Raw genomic sequence first — 17,900 nt, forward strand, 5'->3', positions numbered from 1 at the left:
GCAGAGGCAGAGGCAGAGGCAGAGGCAGAGGCAGAGGCAGAGGCAGAGGCAGAGGCAGAGGCAGGGGCAGGCAGATCTCTGAGTTAAGAGGCCAACCTGATCTACAGAGTACATTCCAGGACAGCGAGTGGTACACAGAGAAACTCTGTCTTGAAACAAACAAACAACACAACACAACACAAAAAAACCTAGATAAATAAATAAATCAGCTTGCTTACTAAAAAGTCTCTGGTGTCAAGTGTACCTCTGATCAGACTTTGCCAGCATCCTGTAACTGTGGCTTCTTGGACCAAGGCCTACAGATTCAAGGAGGAGGAGAATGTATTTTTCAGGTGGCCACCAGGCTTCAAGGAGAGGCCAGGCAACACCTGAATAAAGCCTACCATGAGGGAACCTGGTGCAGAGCAGCTGAGGACGCCTGGAGGGATTCCCCGGTGGAGGTGAGCAATGAGGACTGTGTTTCCTCAGACTGGGAACCTGAGATCTGGCTCTTTTTATTGATGCTATAAAAATACAGATTTTTATGCTGGAGCTGGAGCTTAGGTGGCAAGGTGCTTCCGTGATACGCCCAGAGCCCAGGTTCAATCCATGCACCCGATAAACGGGATGTGGCAGAGCGCACCTGCAATTCCAGAACTCAGGGAGTGGGGGCAGGAGGACCAGAAGGTCAAGGCCATCCTTTGCTGCAAGTTTGGGACGATCCAGGGATGCATGAGATCCTGTCTCAAGAAGGAAGAAAGTAAAACATTCAGGAGCACATTATCAATGGCAAAAGGAAATAGATGAAATCAATAATATATTCTATGCAATCCACTCTGCCGAATCCATTTCAGCACACAGTAAATGTTAAAATGATAGAGCTACTTCACAGGCTTCTTTGGTCTTCACTAAGTGCACTAGTTGGGGGTTCTCCAGAGAACAGAATCAATACGATATGTATGAGATGATGAGGGCATTTATAAATTAGCTTTAATTTTTAAAAATTAAAGCATAATTACATCATTTTCTCTTTCCTCCCTCCAACCCTCTTCCGTGCACTACCTTGCCCTTTCTCAGATCTGTGGCCTCCATTTCTGTATCCGTTATTACAGACATACATATTGCTGTTACATACATGCGTATGTAATAACAAAGAATATATTCCTAGTATATATTTCTAAATATAGACATGCATTCTGCTCAGTCCTTACAATGTATTTCAGTGCTGATCTTTGCATTGGCTGACCGACGAGGGGCTCTTCCCTGGGGAGACCTATTTCTCCCACTCTCAGCATTCTGGAGTTGTCTGTAGTTTTTTCCCCCTTTTTTTGTAGGGTTAAAGTCCTACGAGACCCTTCCCTTTTCACCTACATATGCCCATTGGCGTCCTTGTTCAGGTCTTGTTTAGGCAGCCATTTTGTTAAGACTTCATGTGTGCAGCTTCTCTAACAGTTCCACGAGACACAATCCACAGCAAGCTTCCTGTTCCCCCGGCTCTTAAAAAAATCTTTGATCAGCTTTCCTGTTCAGAGGCTAAATGGCCCCACAAAGTCCATCTGCAGGTCGGAAAGCCAGATGAGCTAATAGCTGTTCAGCCCAAGAAGCTAGAATCCTCAGAAGAAAGAGACCCGCGAGGCAGCTCCAGTCTGAGACTGGAGGCCTGGGGAACATCTTTGTTAGTGATGCAAGTTTACATTCAGTGGCAGTGGCGCCCAAGTCATCATGAGAAAAACCTGCTCAAAAGTTGAGAACTTTTGGGGTGTGACTGTTAGCTCTGTGAATTTGACAGGATTTAGAATTACCATCAAACCAAACCTCTAGGACTGTCCACGAGCCAAAGGAAACTCCTGTGAGTTGCTTTTTTTTGTTGTTGTTTTGGTTTGGTTTTTTGTTTCTTTTTTGAGACAGGGTTTCTCTGTGTAGCCCTGGCTGTCCTGGAATTCACACTGTAGACCAGGTTGGCCTCAAACTCAGAAATCCGCCTGCCTCTGCCTCCCAAGTGCTGGGATTAAAGGTGTGCGCCACCACTGCCTAGCTTGTGAGTTGCTTTTTGCAGACATTTCATCAGTGATGAGAAAAGAGAAAAATTCTTCCTCCTTCCACATTTTGTTTCATCCAGCCCCTCTCAGCCTAGTAGATGGTGCCACCCACATTCAAAGAGAACATTAGTCTCTTGATTCTCTGACCCTCAGGTCAGTCTTCTCTGGAAATACCCTCATAAACACATCCCGAAGTATGCCAAATTGATAACTAAGATTAACCATTATAATAAACATTTAAAAATTTGTGTTTATATTTACAACACACCTTGAGTCAGAAAAGCCACATTTCAAGTATTTAATAGTCACCTGTGGCTTGTAGTCACCACACTGAGAGTCAACTTGAATAGAGCTGGAGACGTAGCTCACTTAGTAGCCTGCTTTCTAGCACATACCATGCCCTGAGTTCAGTCTCCAGAATTTAAAGGGGGTGGGGAGTGGGGATAACTATGATAGTCAGCATTTACTGGGTGTACCAAGTAATTTCGTTTTCACAGGAACACTGCAAGGCAGCTGCTATCTCCTAAAGAATATAAGGGTATTTCATGGTCTGCCATTGTGCTTCCCCATGTTAAAGAAGCATCTTTCATCCCTGGGTGCTTCCCTCTGTGTGAGCCTGCCATGTTTCCCTCTTCTAGCGCTCCTACGATTACATCCGTCTTGTGCAGGAAATCCAGGATAATCTCCCCATCTCAAGATCTTTGGTTTAGTTACATCTGCAAAGTCTTTTCTTACCCTTTAATATAACATTGACGCATTCTGGGAATTAGGATGTAGACATCTTTGGGGACCATTATTCAACTTATGTAGAAGTGACTTTTTCACAATTATATATGGAAAGCTGTGAGCTGAGTCTGCAGTTTTCCTGCTTTCTGCATCCAGATTCAGTGAACTCAGATCACCTCGATCCTCTGGGGGACTGTTGCCTTCATCCCGGCCCATCTGGAGCACTGCTGGTTGTTACAGAGGCACAGTCTTTTATCTCCTTGTCCTGCTCTCTTCCCATCCCAGGTCTCTTACTACCATGTGTGCTTCTTCAGGGAACTGAATGCCACCCTGTCCCTTCAGACTTAGAGACTCTCAAGAAGCCTTTTGTTGTTGCCCTCTGCTTTTAATTTGGGTGAGAACATGGAGGTGAATGGCTACAACCATTGACCAGAAGAGGGATCTATGACCTCATAGAGAGGCACCTAAGAGCCTCTCTATCCAGCATGCTATACTTGCCCTGCTTTTCAGATCCACAATGCTCTCCAGTGTCCTGGCCAACAATGACCTTCAACCCAAGCTTGCTCACGTCAGAGTCTGCTGCAGGAGACTTGAGAGCTTCAGTTTAGCAGAGAGGGCCCCAGCAGCCCCAGTATGAGCTAGTCAAGTCAATTTATTCCTAATAAACATCTTTCAAGTTAGCTCATTGAAGTCTTCTAATTGTTAATAATAGAAATGAGGGCTGGAGTGATGGCTCAGCGGTTAAGAGCCCTGACTGCACTGGAGGTCCTGAGATCAAATCCCGGCAACCACATGGTGGCTCACGACCATCTGTAATGAGATTGGATGACCTCTTCTGGTGTGTCTGAAGACAACTACAGTGTCCTTACATATAATAAATAGATAAATCTTTTAAAAAATAATAGAAATAAACTTGGATTAACTTAACACCAAAAAAAAAAAAAAGTGCTGATAGAACCTTTTCTTTGGAGACCCAGTTTTTGCTTTTCATGATACCTTAAGGATCCCTTCTTTGGGAAAGGGGACTTTCCTTGTTCCCTTCAGCCTTTGAGGCATGTTGGTTGTGAGGCTCAAGACCAGTCTTCTTCAAACACCTACCAGTCCCATGCGTCCATACAAGTCCATCCAAAGATTGAAGAATCACAAGTCCTTGATGGAACCAGGCAAACGGAGGCTGGGCATGAGGTGAAGTGCTGCCAGAGAAGCTTGGCAGGGCACACATGGCTAAGAAAGTGTTGGAATCTAAGCTAGAAACTTTACTGTGATGTTATACAGACATGTGTGCGTGCACTAAATAATACGTGGAGGTACACTTACCGTCCCACAAACTTTGAACATCTACTATGTATGTGTACTGTACTAAAGTTAAGAATACAGACATGATTTGTACTCTAAAGGTTTTCCTAAGAGAAAAAGAATTGTTGGTAAGTTTGGGGGGGGATGTGTTAGGTGTTAGTGTTGAGTACAAAAATAGTATAATGGGATACAGTTTTGTTTGGGTGGCTGTGTCCTTTGGGTGGCAGTGTCTGCTTGTACCTTAGAATGTGAATACAAATGTATGTAGGGTCTCTTAAGGGCACTTTAGCTAGATAGGTCATTAGAGTTAGTCCTAATCTAGTATGATGTATCTTTTTTTTGGGGGGGGGGGAGGTTCAAGACAGGGTTTCTCTGTATAGATAGCCCTGGCTGTCCTGGAACTCACTTTGGAGACCAGGCTGGCCTCGAACTCAGAAATCCGCCTGCCTCTGCCTCCTGAGTGCTGGGATTAAAGGCGTGTGCCACCACCACGTGCGCAGGATGTGTCTTTTTAAGAAGAGGGAATTGGAAGACTTTAGGGGATACTAGGACAGAGGCAAGGCCAGGTGAGCTCCTGGGAAGAAGATGGCCCATTACAATGCAAGAAGCAAGGGCTCAAAGGGAACCAACCTGGAAACACCTGCATCTTGTCGGTCTTCCAACCTCTGGAAGTATGAGGGGAAAATGTGGTCCAGGATCCTAATCCCTGCTATTTGTTAGGAGGCTGTACTGACTGGTTTTGTGTGTCAACTTGACCCAAGCTGGAGTCATCACAGAGAAAAAAATCCTCCCTTAAGGAAATGCCTCCATGAGATCCAGCTGTAAGGCATTTTCTCAATTAGTGATCAAGGTGGGGGGGCCTAGCCTATTGTGGGTGGTGCCATCCCTGGGCTGGTAGCCTTGGGTTCTGTAAGAGAGCAGGCTGAGCAAGCCATGGGGAGCAAGCCAGTAAGTAACATTCCTCCATGGCCTCTGTATCAGCTCCTGCTTCCTGACCTGCTTGAGTTCCAGTCCTGACTTCCTTGGTGATGAACAGCAATGTGGAAAGTGTAAGCTGAATAAACCCTTTCCTCCCCAACTTGCTTCTTGGTCATGATGTTTGTGCAGGAATAGAAACCCTGACTAAGACAAAGGCTGTGGTGTGCTCAAGAATGAAGTGTGTGTGTGTGTATGTGTGTGTAGAAAGGCTGGGGAATGGGGAAGGATGTTCCATGAAGGGATCTTTAGCCAAAAGCCTTGATATAAAATAGCACTTGGGCTTACGAGTACAGAACATCACGTGACTAACAGAAGTGGGTAGGGATCGGAGACGGGAGAGCAGACAGCTGAGCACAGGCTGAATCCAAAGAGACTTGTATTCTTTAATTGTATCTTGTAAATGTCCCAATAACTTGAAAGCAGAATGCAACAAGATCAGATTTAAAATTTAGAAGGTCTCTGGGTGGTGTGGAGAAGGGATTAAGGAAGGAGGCTGGGGCAGCCTGATCAGTCAAAAGAAGCAGAGAGGATAACAGAATTAGCCCTCTGGGTTTCTCTGGGGGAAGTGTTGCCCCTATGAGGCTGGCATGGGGCTGTGCAAAGAGAGGCTTCAGGTATCAGTGTAGATAAGACACCTATAGAGAGACTGGGTAGGGAAAGAGGGCTGACAGGAGGAGTGGGTTGAGAAAGCCTAAGCTGGCTCAGGGTAGGGATGTCCCCAAACAGAAACTGTGTCCTGGAGAAATTCCTGGTCATACAGAAAATAGTTTTTCTTTTCTTTTCTTTCTTTTCTTTTCTTTTCTTTTCTTTTCTTTTCTTTTCTTTTCTTTTCTTTTCTTTTCTTTTCTTTCTTTCTGTTTTTGATATTTTCTTTACTTACATTTCAAATTCTATCCCCTTTCCCCACAGAAGCCCCCCCCATTCTATCCCCCCTCCCCCTGCTCACTAACCCACCCACTCCCACTCCCCTGTCCTGGGATTCCCCTACACTGACTGGGGCATCGCCCCCTTCAGCTCCTTGGGTACTTTTTATAGCTCCTTCTTTGGGGACCCTGTGTTCAGTCCAATGGATGGCTGTGAGAATCCACTTCTGTATTTGTCAGGCACTGGCAGAGCCTCTCAGGAGACAGCTATATCAGACTCCTGTCAGAAAACAGTATTTCTTGAGTACCCAGCTGTGCTCAATAATTGACTAGAAACATCTGGGAGCACTCTGAGTAAGCCTCAGACCTGTCCAAAGGTGCGGCGACTGGAGGCCGTTCATCCAGCTGAGCGTTACGGGAGACTATAGAGAGCTTCAGTTTAGTGCAGAGGGCCCCAGCAGCCCCAGCATGAGCGACAGCGGTAACTGGAGATCAGGGCATTGGGAAAAAGGTTTCCTTCACCTGCAGTGTTTCAGAGGACCCCGTTCGGACGCACACCGAAGCTGTCGTCTGCTCGCCCCTTCTATGGGCTTCAGCTACTTCTCCTGTTCATATGATTGTGGCCCGCTTCCCTTTTTCAGTCAGGCCAGGATTTCCTCTTTCATTCTTTTTTTAGAACACCGCAGGCTCAGTAGAATTCAGGCTTCCATAACTAATAGCTTGGGGGTGGGGGTAGGGTGGGGTGGGGGGAGTAGTGAGTGGGTTGAACAGGTTAACCTCCTCATAGTTCTAAAGACAGGAAGTCTGAGAGTTGAGGGGTCAGCAGAGTTGGCATCTTCTAAGCTCTCTCTCTCTCTGACTCACAGATGGCCATCTTCTCCTGGTGTGCTCATCTGGTCTTTGCTTGTATATCCCTGGGGCTAGATGTCCTTTATGTAGAAGGACATCCATAACAGATTATGTCCTATTTAATGACCTTATATCTGGTTAATGATTTCTTTACCGGCCCTGTATCTAAATAGTTACTCTTTGAGGCGCTGAAGGTCAGGATATCAGCATATGGTTTTGGAGGGGACCACAGTTCAGCCATAGTAGCGAATAATCTTCTTTGGGCTGAGAGAATAGTGTCATTCTGCCAGGCTCTTTCCATTCAGCTTCTTAGTCCCCAGGACTTTCCTGCTGTCCAGATTCTGGTTTTTGTTTGATGATGGTGATGGTGGTGGTGGTGATGATGGTGATGGTGGCAGTGGTGATGATGGTATGTGTATGCCATGGCATACCTGTGAAAGTCAGAGTACAACTTTGTGTGTGGAGTAGTTCTTTTTTTCACCTTTACATGGGTTACAGTGATCAAATTTACTCTTTTCTCCTTCCTGGGGGTCAGCTATCTATCATCTTTCATTGCCTGCTTACCAGTTCTGGAACTAATTTATAAGAAACTTTCTTTCAAACTTACTACTTTCAACTTTCTCCTTCAGTACACTATGTGGAATGCTGATTTTTATTTTTGGACAGGTTGTCACTATGTATATGTATTTCAGGATAGTCTTGTGATCCTTCTGCCTCTGCCTCTGCCTCTGCCTCTGCCTCTGCCTCTGCCTCTGCCTCTGCCTCTGCCTCTGCCTCTGCCTCTGCCTCTGCCTCTGCCTCTGNTGCCTCTGCCTCTGCCTCTGCCTCTGCCTCTGCCTCTGCCTCTGCCTCTGCCTCTGCCTCTGCCTCTGCCTCCCAAGTGTTACAGGTTTGTACCACAACACAGTTTATCCACTGCTTGGGGTCAAACTCAGGGCTTCAGACATACTAGACAAGTACTGTGAGCTACTCTGAGCTATATCCCAACCCTCTCCTCTGTCCTCCTATCATCTGTGTGTGTTCCTTATTTTATATGCATACACAAAAGATGTAGATTTGTTCTTAAGACAAAATGTTTTCATATCAAATGGGTAGTTTATAACTTGTTCCCTTTGAGACAAGTTCTTTCCTTTCAATTTCTGGTGTACACAGATCTGCTATGTTGAGTAGTTCCTGATTGCAGGTAGGTGCAGATAGGGTTGCAGATAGGTGTTGGAGTTAGTATCATTCTCGAGAAGATAATTACACACTAAGCCTGAAAGACAGCATGGTTGTTGTGGCAGGGTAGCAGCCCAGATGGGCAGCCTAGTGTCTCAGGTTACTAAAAATGACCCAGGCTCAGGCTTGGGAGAGCTCACGCAAGCGCTAAGGAGTAAGGGTTCTTCTATATTAACAGTCTCCTAGTCTGGCCTCGTGGAAGAGTCAGGACCACTTCATGACACTTTGGCTGTACAGAGAGCCTGCTGTCCCTGTGCTGAAGGGACTTTAGTTATAGTTTGTCTCCTTCCTCAGCTATGCTGTCTGCTTTCATTTCTTTCTGGATTCCTAGCTGATGTTCAAAGGTCTCTACGAGAGCTTGGCTATGTACAAAGCAGAGCTCTCCTCTGAAACCACTGTGCTAGCCAGGTCTGTGACCCCTGGCCCGTTCAGTGATATCTGGGGTAGCTGGACCATAAAACTCAGGATCTGGCCAGTTTTGCAAGTATCAACCCAAAACGGTCTCCTTCAGAAGAGGCACATGGATTTGGCAGGCTCTGAGGATATTATGAATATCTCTTTGGTCCATCTGTAATTCAGCATGGTTTTAAGAGGCTCAGTCAGTTTGCTGGGATAGCTATAAAAATATACCATAGACATAGGGGCTTAAGAACCACCCGATGGAAGGCTGAGGATGAAGCTCAACTGATAGAGTGTTTACTATCTCATATGAACGTCTGAGTTTGATTCCCAGCACTGTGTAAACCAAGAGTGGTTCATGCCTGTAATCCCAGCACTTAGGAGATGGAGGCAGGAAGATCAGATGTCAAAGGTAATCTCTGGCTATGTAGGAAGGTTGAAGCTAGCCAGGGCTATATAAGAAGAGGAGGAAGAAGAAGAAGAGGAAGAGAAGAACTGGGATTTTATTTTCAAACAGTTCTGGGTAGGTCCTAGAAGTCTGAAATCAAGATGTTATCAAGTCTATTTCTTCTGAGGCCAGCTGCAGCTGAAGTACCATCTTCTCCCTGGGATTCACGTGGTCTTCTGTTGTGTCTGTATCCAAGTGTCCTCCTTATGAGAATATGAGTCCCAGATTGGATTAGGGCCTGTCATAGTTAGGGTTATCGTAATTGTGATGAAACACCATGATCAAAAGTAAGTTGGGGGAAGAAACAGTTTGTCTTACTCTTCCACATCACATTCCATCACTGAAGAAAGTCAGGGCAGAAACTCCAACAGGGTAGGGGTCTGGAGACAGGAGCTGATACAGAGGCCATGGGCAGTGCTGATCACTTGCTCACTCCCATGGATTTCTCAGCCAGCTTTCTTATCGAACCCAGGATCACCAGAATCAGCTTGGATTTTCCCAATCAATCATCAATTTAAAAAATGCCCCTATAGGTTTGCTTGTAGTCCCATATGATGGAGGTATTTTCTTAATTGAGGCCCCTTCCTCTCTGATGACTCTAGCTTGTGTCAAGTTGACATAAAACTAGCCAGCACAGAGCTCATTCTAACCTCATTTTTATTATTACCTCTTTAAAGACGCCAATATGAAATACCAGGGGCCAGAGCTTCAAAAATGTGAATTTCTGGAACCCATAAAAGGAGGCAATGAACACTTGCTTCCTCACACGTGGATTACTGCTAGACTTGTGGTGGGTGTGGGGGCCTTTACCTGTATTTCCTGCTTCTGACATGGGTCATGGGGAGGCGTTTGGGTAATAATGCAGGACATCTATCACTGTCACCTCTGAGAGACATCCAAGGTAGCTGTGAGGTGAAAAGACAAGGGGTTAAGTTGTGCTTAACTGGCCGAGGGAGCCGGGATATGTGGAAAAGGAAAACAGTCTGGGAAGAGTGGTAAGACAAGGAAGGCGGAGCCAGATGTGGGGAGAACAGATCTGACTAGAACTGTGGATTTGTTCATCGTGGAGGGGCTTGGGTGGTCCGAGGTCCACCCTGGGATCACTCAGGTGGTGATGGAGAGCTTCCAGTCACTGGAGGAAGCTGTAAAGAGCGGAAGGCACAGTTATCGACTATCCCTAAACCCCCTCTGCTTCATCTTGGTCCCGGGGACAGTTGTCGCCCACTCTCATTTTCTGTCACCTCTTACTTTTTTATTCCATGCTCCATCTAGGCATAATCACGTGTTTTTTTGTTTGTTTGTTTGGTTGGTTGGTTGGTTTTTATTTTCTAAAATACCATATGACCCCCAACCCCACACCTTGACCTTGCCAGTTCCTTCAGGTATAACTTACAAGTCCAGTACAGCAGCTTTCTAATCCTCCTTTGAGCCATTCTAGAAACTTCTACTTTGCTCTGGGCCCTTATATCTGCTTATTCTTTCATGGCTTGCAAGGGTTTCATACAGCCTTGTGGAGCATTAAACAAAAGACAAAAAACAAAAACAAAAACAAAACAAAACAAAAAAAAACAGTGTTGAGTAGAGTAAAAACAAATTGCTTTGTGCTATTTTCTCCAGGTCATTTATAGTAGAGAGTTCCATAAAATTTCTTTCAGAAATCAAGAAAACAACAGCTACAACCACCACCTCCACCACCACGCCCCTAACTAGGCCTTGACTGCTAACTTCTGCCTTTTGAAGCCCAGATGGATTTAAAGTACTTTGCTTCCAATGCTTATGCTTGCACTTTTACAAAAAAAATGAGCTCATAGCTCCATCTAAGCCTGCTTACCCGAGGAGATTTACACTTTTTTTTCTGAACATTTATAAACATCTAGAACAGTTTCTAAACAGAGATACTGCAGGGCTTCTTCTTAGCTTCCTAGCAACATTTACATATTAAAAAAAGGACTGCAGGCGGGGGGGGGGGGTGGTGGAGTGGGGTGAGGTGGGGTAGAGACAACCGAGAAAAGTCAGAGGAACTTCGTGCAGAGGAAGGGTGGCTCTTGGAAGTATGTAATTGGGAGTGGCTTGGTTATTTTTTTTCTCTACCAGTGGTGGAGTTTGAATACAGAGCCTTGCGCTTGAACCCAGGCGCCCTGTGCCTCCTGGTTTGTAGCCAGTGCGATAACTCTCCTCTCTGCTTATGCCAAGTTTGCAAAGTAAATGAATCACAAGGTTGAAAGAATGAACATGGCAAAATAGACATAAAACGCAACCAGACTGACGGCAGACTGAGGTTCCTTCGGTTGCGCACAAGACTGACATCCTGCCTCATGAAAAATAAGTGTAGGTTTCCCTAACCCTCCCAGCCCAAAACAAAGCCTGTGTTTTCACGCAAACCCAGTTCTCTTAGAAAGTTTCCCACCTATCTCCAAGTCTACCCCTGCATCTCTTCCTCCTTCTGTCTTAGAGTATGTGGTAACTATGACCTAAGTACCATCTGGCCTCTGCTCCTTGTTCCTCCTGAGGCAATAGTAGAGGGAAATGGGAAAGGCAGCTGGGGTTGGAGATCTTACAGCTAGGGTGGACAGAGGTCATGCAGAAATACCCCCCCCGGGGGGGGGGGACATAGTAGGAACTGAGACTGGGCAGGGCGAGGGCAGGGGAGCCATGGGGACTGTCACTCCCTACATCCACACAGAAAATATAAGGAGGGTGCACAAATCTCCTATGAACATCATCATTGCAATCCTTAACTATTCCCTCTGCCAGGAAGCCCCTGTTATTTTAATCTAATCCTCTCTCTTTTCTCCATTGTGGGTTCCTGTGATGGAAAGTTCGGTGAGCCTTTAATTTCATGTTCCTGCATGTCTCTGTGTACTGTTCCTATTTTCACGTTCCATTCTGACCACCCACGCTGTCAAAGAGGACAGCTGTCTGGCAAAGGGTTCCACAGGCCCCGACTTTAGATCAGTCAGAAAGTCGGGCTCCATTCTATTAAGCTCAGAATTATATATATATTTGTACAGTCTGTTCTGATGTTCTGAAATTTTTGAACATGAGTAGTTCTTTTTATTTACAAGTAAAGATGTCTTATATTTTATATATATATAACTTCATATTCTGCTTTTACCCCACTCCACTAATCCCTTATCTTAGGACTCATTCATTCTGTGTATGTATTTAAGGATTCATACCTTTTTTTCTTGAGGCTCGATCAAGTTCTATTATATAGCTACATTATAATTTATTTAATTAACCCTTTAAGTAAACATTTTTGTGGGTTTTTTTTTTTTTTTTTTTTTTNCCCTGGCTGTCCTGGAACTCACTCTGTAGACCAGGCTGGCCTCGAACTCAGAAATCTGCCTGCCTCTGCCTCCCAAGTACTGGGATTAAAGGCATGCGCCACCATGCCTAGCCCATTTTTGTGGTTTTTAACCTTTTACTATTATAAACTACATATATTATATTATTATATTTATTATACAGTCCTGATTAGTTGTTGCCAACTTGACACATGCTGGAGTTATCTGGAAAATGCCTTCAACCAGACTCACCTGTTTGATAAGCCTGCACAGCATTTTCTTCATTAATGATGAGTGGGAGGACCCAAGCCCATTGTGGGTGGTGCCACTCCTAGACCCCTGGTCCTGGGTTGCATAAGAAAGCAGGCAGAGCAAGCCATAGGGAGCAAGCCAGTAAGCAGCATCCCTCCATGGTCCCCCCAACCCCCTTCAGTTCCTGACAAACCTTTACTTCCTTGGATGATGTCCTACAAGCTGTAAGATAAAACAAACCCTTTCCTTCCTTCCCAAGGTGCTTTTGGTATTTATCATAGCAGGGGAAACCTAAGTCATGTACATATTTACATAAGAACAAAGGAGTACCATAAACACTCTAGTCCTCCATCTGCCCTCCTTGCTTGAGGATGAAAGTATTCTCCCTGCACAATTGCCTTATACCACCACGTGTTAATGACTATCCATTCTCTTCCGGCTCAGGATGGACTTTTAATTTACACAGACTCTAAACTGACTGATAGCCCCAGCAAGCAACGTCAAAAGCATCTCACCTTAAGATGGGCACATTTTAGTGTCTACCTCTCCATACCTCAGTTCTTTCCCTGTCTCCTATGATCTGCAGCTCCTCTCCTTCCACGAGTTCTTCCTGTGCTGGATACCTACGCCTTCAGTGCCTCACACATTCACTCCCTTATTTCCACCTCATTGCCAGTCTCTCAGAAGATGCCCTCCTGCCTCACCTGAGCCATTACAGAAGCCTCACTCTTTGTTTGTTTGTTTTTTTGTTTTTATTCACCTTCTCTTCCAGTCCTTCTTCACACAATTTATAGGAACTCAAGTATAAATCTAATTGTATTCTTCCAAATCCTTAATTCTTCCCATTGTTCCGGCATAGTGTGAATGTCACTGGTCACCACCTCTCCAGACTCCCTTCCCCAATACCATCCCGCCCCCCCCCCACAGCCCCGCCTTTTCAGCCTTGACACATTTTCCAGATTCCAAGAATTCTCCTCTGCTCTCACCCTTTCCTTATGTGCCTTCACCTTGTAATGGGAATTCCTGATTTCTCCATCTTATTGAACACTTGTCTATGCTTCAAGGTAAGGCCGAGATGACCTGTCCAATCAGACTCTCCTTTCTAGGTAGAATGGAACAATTACTTTTATGTATTTATACCTACACGTTGTCTCTTTTCTTGCCTATCAGACTTGAGTCGGCTCATTTCCTCAGTGTATGGCCTGTAGAGTGTATTTAATAAATGTTTGATGGATGAATAAGTCAATGAATTAATAATAAATAAACCCCGTTTCTCTGCCTTTCAGTGAATCAGTCAAAAACAAGAAACTATGACAGACTCATGAGTTCTCAGACTTCCGGTGAGTTATGAATGTCACTTCTTGTGGGAGAAACTGTAGACATTTGGAAACTCAAATGATAAGTGGCTAGTACTGATCAAGGAACCAGGCTTGGAAAATGGGAAGTATGTTCATAACTGTACAGACCTTCTGTGTTTTAAGAGTGATACAAGATACCCTATGGTCCAGAATGGAGGCCGAGTACACCTGTATTCCTCTTCCTCATAAAGGGACGTACAGGAACCTCTCAGTGCATCTTATTTCTACAGTTCTTCATCAAGATTATCAGGCATGCGAGCTGGGCGTGGTGGCGCACGCCTTTAATCCCAGCACTTGGGAGGCAGAGGCAGGAGGGTTTCTGAGTTTGAGGCCAGACCAGTCTACAAAGTGAGTTCCAGGACAGCCAGGGCTATACAGAGAAATCCTGTCTCGAAAAAACCAAAAAAACCAACCAAACAAAAAAAAGTTATTAGGTATGAATACCAGCTGTGGATTTTGGCTCTTAAGGATACCTTGTATATATAGGGTTTGACTTGTGATGGGTTCAGAGCCCAGAGAAAGACCTCTTTGTTACATCAGGGTGTTGCTTGGGATGAGAACCAACACGTCTAGGTAGAGAGTAAGGGACCCAGTGGGAATATGGACTGGTGTGTGCCACTGATGGAATTTGAACCTGGGAAAGCCTTTGAGGAGGAACTGGAGGTTAAAAAGCCACATCCCGGCTTTCTAATTTGGGGGTTCCTGGATGAGCCCTACCACTTCCCCTTCCCTTCTGGGGAGGGGATAACCGTTAAGGCTTTCTGGATGTGACTCTGGGAATGTCAGAGGGGCCAAGCCCTGAAGAAGTTGTTTTAGAGTCCCTGGATAAGGACAAGACAGGCTCTGGATTTCAAACCTGCAGTCTATGAGCTACACTGAAGTTCAGTCCTCAATCTTGTAGGCTTCGTTGTTCAAGACTCTTTTCCTAAGACCTGACCTTGTGTCTCCCCAGAGCTGCTCCAGGCTCCTGTGCTGAGCCCCACCCCATCTCCAGAACCTCAAAAGGGCAACCAACTGACTCTAAAGTATCAGATGAAGCTGAACCCCTAGAGGTCAGTTCATGGGTACTTTTCACCACCTATGAGATAGACATGCTTTGCAAAAAGTAGTCATCACCCAGAACTCTGTATCCAAGAAATCAAAGAGGGAGACCCGGAGCATTACTGATGTGAGGTGGGCCCTGAGGATGTCTGAGTTCAGGAACTGGACTCTGCCTATAGATCAGACTATAGGATAAGTGAGAAAGGGAGGGGTCTAGATATCAGGGGCCAGGCCTCCCTTGGGGTGGAGGAGGAAGCCTGCAGTCTTAAAAGTAAGGCTGTCTTCACTTTCTGTCAGTCAGAGCCTGAGTCTTGTCCTCTTCTCACTCTGTGTCAGGGGCTGCTCACCCTGTTCAGGAAACAGTAGAGCTCTTCTGTCTACCGTGTTCTACCTTGATGGGGTGATCTTGGAGAGCTGCCTGGCTCCTCCTGGCATAGTTGCTCCCTCCCACCCCATGGGGTGAGTGCATCGTCTCCTGAAAGAGGTTTTCCTTGGTGGTATATCTTGTTTCCCATGTAGAACCTCTGCTTTGGGTCTGGGATCACTGCATATCCTCCAACCTCAGCAGCCAATGGGATGTGGAGAGAGTGAAGGGGCAGACATGTAAGGGGAGAGAAGTCACAATTTCATGTAACCACAGAAGTTGTGATTTCTTTTTTCCCTAGAGAACTAATTTCCTGAGATCTCACCAATGTTAAGCCCTGCATTTCTTGGCCTACAATATAGCATCTGCCAGACTGGGTGAGGGAGATAGGCACATAGCCCATGAGTAGAGAGACACAGAGGTGTAGGAGTCTTGTGTGTCGTTGAGCTTAGGACCTACAAATGTCCAGAACTGACAACAATTCTAGTTTTTCCTGATTGGGTGATCCACTGATATGAGTATATATGCCATGCTCCATAGAGAGTCAACAGTCTTGAAGACGTGTGTGCGTGTGTGCGTGTGTGTGTGTGTGTGTGTGTGTGCTTGTGCATGCTTTATGTATGTGTGTAAGTATATGTGGTATGAGTGTGAGTGTGCATATGTAAGTGTGTGTGTGTCTGTGTATACATGTATGTATGTAAGTGTGTGTATTTGTATATATATGTGTGTGTGTGAATGTGTGTATTTGTGTGTGTGTATATATATACATATATATATGTATATGTGTGTGTGCATGTATATACATGCATGTGTGTGTGAGCACGAGTGTGTGTGCTTGTTGGGAACCATAAGATTCTCAGAATGTCAGAGATGGAGCTGTTTCATGCAGATGCTACTGAAGGTTTCTTTAGAGTGGCTCTCAGACTCTAGAGTCTGAAGGTCAACAACATCCTCAAGTCAATGTCTTTCTCAAATGGTCCTGAACATCCGCTAGGAGTCCCACCTTCTACCACACCCGGGTCCATCCTAGTCCAAATAAATGAGACAATAAGACATGCCTGAGACAGTCTGAACACCTATGCTTTCCTTGGTCCCAGAGAGCACTAAAGGACAACCCTCCTCATCTTAGAGTAATGGGGATCCTGGTTCCTACCTCCATACTAGGGTTCCATACGCAGTAAAATCAGTTTACAAGGTGGTCATTGACTTTGGCCACAGGGCCCTTCTGAAGTCCATTGATTCTTCTCCGGGGACTTGATCCTGTTATCAGTGAAGATCCATAGCCTGGTCAGACCTCTACTCATTTGATTTGGTCAGTATCTGTTCCAGATTTATCTTACTGTGATGATTTTTTTGTTTTGTTTTGTTTTGTTTTTCAAGACAGGGTTTCTCTGTATAGCCCTGGTTGTCCTGGAACTCACTTTGTAGACCAGGCTAGCCTCAAACTCAAAAATCTGCCTGCCTCTGCCTTCCTAGTGCTGGGATTAAAGGCATGTGCCACCACCACCTGGCTATCTGTGATGAATTGTATATGCAATATAGTAAGAAATTATTCTTCTGTAAAGATTGTTGTAGCTTTTTACCCTGAGCTACTGGGATTTAATTTTAAAACCTTCCATGCCAGGCATGATAGGAATGTCTATTTATCCAGGGGTGTTGGTTACCAGACAATCCAACAAAGCAATTTAACACGGAGGCTAAGAGCCAAATATAATTTCCTTTCCTAGATTAAAGGTATCAGTCTAACCTTTGGACGGGTAGGAGCTCAAGGTTAGCCATGTGACACACATGTTATCAGCTTTAGTAAAAATTCCAAGGCTTGGGTAATGTTCATAATGTATGGGGCAAACACTGTCCCAACTAACTAGAGATGCCATGGTTCACACTTCTCTGAACTCCTAGGTACCTACTTCTCCAAAAGAACTTTGTTCTTTACTCTGTATCCTCTCCCTATACTAAATCATAGTAAGGAGTATAAGCGTTTCAAAGGTGTTCAAGGAGTCATCCCAGCAAATTCCTGCAGCAGTGGGCAGATTTTGGAATCCCTCAAGCTTGGCAACTGGTTTTAGAGAGAGGGAAGTTTTTGTTTTTTTTTTTTTTTTTTTTTTTGAGAACTGTAGTCCCTCTCTCTGACTGGACACTTGGTTAAAAGCTCACAGGCTGTTCAGAGTCTACACAATGTGACAAGATAAAATGCTAGCTAGTTAGGAACATGAGGTTTGAAGAAAGCAGGGTAAGAAAATCAGTTGCAGGAAGGAACACAGTCAGTATCTAAGCTGCATCCACCAGTGCTCTGTCCCTGCCTGAGGTGGACAGGACAAAGCGGTGACCGTGACAAAGCGGTACCCGTGAGAGAGCATGAATTCCACACTGAAAGCACAGGAACACCGGGAGAAACTCTCTTCTCTCCAGTGGGGGACCCCTCGGTCCCCCAGAGAGTACGACACTTGTCGGTAACAGCATTTTGGTCACATCTTTTCCATAGCTCCAATGAACAGTCCCACTTTTATCATACTCTTTCCTACAAGCTATGGGTCTTACAGCAAAACCTCTTCGTAGGCAAGGCTGCTCAGTCCCATTTGATAGGGGTTAGGTTTCGTCATTCTTATCACCCAGCTTTCCCAGGTTACTGATTCACAGAGGGGGCCCTCCTTCCTTCTCCCAACAAGCAGGTCATGGTTACTGTAAGGGCGTATAGCATTCTTGTGGGGCTAAGTCATAGAGGGGTGATAAACGCAGTTTTAAAGGATTCTCAGTGGAGTTGGGCAGAGTTTATACAAGGTAATCCATCACCCTCTTAGAA

General features: G+C 45.2%; 1 long non-coding RNA gene across 1 annotated transcript in view; it reads left to right on the plus strand.

Annotated features, from left to right (window-relative positions):
* LOC110289872 overlaps positions 1-17,900 on the plus strand; it is a 41,949-nt gene that overhangs the window by 9,845 nt on the left and 14,204 nt on the right. Inside the window, exons 2-5 of the long non-coding RNA XR_002377379.1 lie at positions 5,022-5,089; positions 13,621-13,674; positions 14,645-14,865; positions 15,070-15,192. This is a non-coding gene — a long non-coding RNA (uncharacterized LOC110289872). The remainder of the gene's footprint in view (positions 1-5,021; positions 5,090-13,620; positions 13,675-14,644; positions 14,866-15,069; positions 15,193-17,900) is intronic.

This window comes from Mus caroli, chromosome 1, assembly GCF_900094665.2.
Source record: "Mus caroli chromosome 1, CAROLI_EIJ_v1.1, whole genome shotgun sequence".
NCBI classification, from domain to species: Eukaryota; Metazoa; Chordata; class Mammalia; order Rodentia; family Muridae; genus Mus; species Mus caroli.